Source organism: Cebus imitator, unplaced genomic scaffold (genome assembly GCF_001604975.1).
Source record: "Cebus imitator isolate Cc_AM_T3 unplaced genomic scaffold, Cebus_imitator-1.0 Scaffold69, whole genome shotgun sequence".
Lineage (NCBI taxonomy): Eukaryota > Metazoa > Chordata > Mammalia > Primates > Cebidae > Cebus > Cebus imitator.
The window spans coordinates 4,418,128-4,420,828 of NW_016107384.1; positions in this window are offsets into that span (position 1 = coordinate 4,418,128).

Below are 2,701 nucleotides of genomic sequence, written 5' to 3' on the forward strand. Positions count from 1 at the left end.
GCAGCTTCAGGGACTGAGCTGGAGACGACCGTCTGGTTTCTGATAGGAAAAGGTCAGGGGGAGGGGACATCTCCCATAACACGCACATTAGCTGGGAGAGCAAGGGCCCAGGCGCGGGAAGGCATCTGCACTTCGAAAGAGGTTCCAGGCAGAAGCCCGAGATGGCTCGCAGGGGCGTTTGATCCTGTCTGTGACCCGGAGAGGCCTGGCTGGGATCTCAGGGGCTCGCTTGGTTCCTAATCGGTCCTGGACGTCGGTGGGAGAGTCTCCCCCACGCAGAGTCTCTTGATTTTCATGGGGCCCTGGGTGGCGGATTGCCCACTTGTCCTGGCAGAGAACTACTGAAGTGACTGGGTGATAGGCAATGAATTGGTGATAGGTAGGGAAATGGTGCATGTGTTTCTGAGTGTGTGATCGTTTGTGTATTTCTGAGCACGTGTGACTGAGTGTGTTAGTTTCTGAGTGTCTGTGCTGTGTGTGTTGTACTGCCTGTAGAAGCACTAGGTTCCCTTAAGTAACAATAAAATAAAATCTTTCTAAAGTAATTAAAAATCCGCAACATTTTCTTGTTTAGCACAGCTTTTAAACTGCTATTAATCTCAATTTAAGAAATGTGTTTTAACTTGTCTTCCAAACAAATACCTTTTTCCCTGTGCTTTGTTCTTTTAAATCTCTCTTACTTGAAATCTGGCAAGAGAATCACTTTAAGTCCCTGAACCAAACAAATCTCTTAAGTCAGCAGGGGAGCAGAGAGGGTGAAGATGTGCAGTTAAGGAAATAAAAAAAGATAAAAGCATTGGATTACAACTTTTTTTTTTTTCCCAAAAAGGGTGGTGGGTGGAAACGTCACATCATAAGGAAAGGAATGAGTGAAATTAACTTCACCTGGAACTCAGTAGGGCAGGAACCCTCCCTAATGCAGCCTGCTCCTGTAACTGCAAGTTGTCCCATCAGTTTGTGTAAATGTATCTGCGAATTGTGTGTCAGAAACTAATTCTTTTGTGCAAAGTTTCTATCAGCAGCTAACTTTAGTTACATTTGTAAAGTACACGGATGCTTAGCTCCCTCGGCCTGATGGGGGTGGGAGGACTTTCAGTGCTAATGAGCTTCCTTGTTCCTTCTGGAGGTGATTCTCCAACACTCTTGGCTCTTCAATAACATCGAGCAAGTCTAGGGTATTTTCTACCAATAGTGACAATTTATAGATAGTAATGGCTTTTATGGTGCACAAAAATCTGGTGCTTTAAACGGGGTAAAAACACTGTCACCTTAGGGGGGGTGTCAATTACAATATCAAATATTCTTTTAGACCATCTCCCAAACATAAGTCTCATCTTAAAAAAAGAAAACAAGCTGACTTAAGGAAAAAAAAAATCCACTCTTCATAGCGTGATGGCCAAAGCGGAATTTCTCCTAGGCTTCAAAGCCAAAGACCGGTGGTGCAGAATGGACTCTGCCAGCTTCAGAGCCTTAATCCAGCTCAGGGATCACAGGTTCGCGGCCTGGGGGTGAGGTTGGGGATGGGGGCAGGGGGCGCGGATTTCCAGGAACACAGCGCCTCGGGTTGTGGAGAGGGATCGCTGAATTTTTCCGCAGGCACCTCCAGGGATTACCGCCAGGCGATACTGGCTTGAACTCCGCACGCATACCACAGCCAGCAATTTAGGTTCTTAGAGCCTAGGCCAAGGTAGAAGGAGAGATGGCAGTTCGGCCAGCTCCCAGACTCTGTCCATCTCAGTGGCCTCACTGCAAGACACCTAACAAATTTAGGAGGTGAGGTTCTAGTGTACCAAATGCCAACCAGTCACTTTCCCCGAAGTTTAAAAGCGAATCAGCAGGGTCGTGTTGGGTCTTTGACTTGGAAATGCATACATACATACATACATAAATTAATGCTGCTGTCTGGGGATTGCCGGCCAGTCGGGTAGCCAAGTCCAGCGGCTGCAGGCTGCTCTTTTCCAGCCGCTTTTCCCAAACAGGCACGTACAGTATTGCAAACTGTGCTTTGCAAGGATTGTGCTGCACGTTGGAGGAAACCAGGCCTGTCTTCAGCTCTGGGGAGGCTGGGTGGACTCAGGGCAGGGTACCGACGAGGGCAGGCACGTGGCGTCTCCTGGGGTGTCCCAGGCTAAACTTGCCGGGGTAAGGACGGGTCTGCGACAGCCTGGGACGGTCCAGGTCGCCGAGAGGGCGGGCTCCTCAAGTGGAGGGAGCCGCGGCAGTGAGGACGGTAGGGTGAGCGGGTACTCCAGGTGGCCGCCAGCGGAGGAAGCGGCTCCGCCCTTCCCGGAAGCTGCGCCTGCCACACCCGTGGGGCCTGCTCCCGGCGCAGTCCGCAGTACCTGGGCGGCACTCGGTTCTTGACAACGCTGGGCTGCCTCAGCTTACATTTCCCAGCAGAATCTGGCTGGGAGCCCCTTCCGCAGATATTCGCCAGGCAGGGAGAAGCAGAGGGCGACGACGGAGGAAGGTGGAAGGAAAGCTCGCGGGCTCCGGCCTCGGACCCAGCCGGCGGCCTCTCGCGGCGACAGGGTCTTTCCCATTTAGCAGGCCCGCAGGGTGGGCAGAAAGCAGGACCCGGGCCGGCGGGGCTCTGCGGTCCCACTGGAGTCTCTCGAGGGCTTCCCTCTGTGGCTGCCCTCGCCTCCCGCTTTCCTTGCCTACCCTTCCCCGGACGGGGATGTTGTCAGGTGGCGGCCGA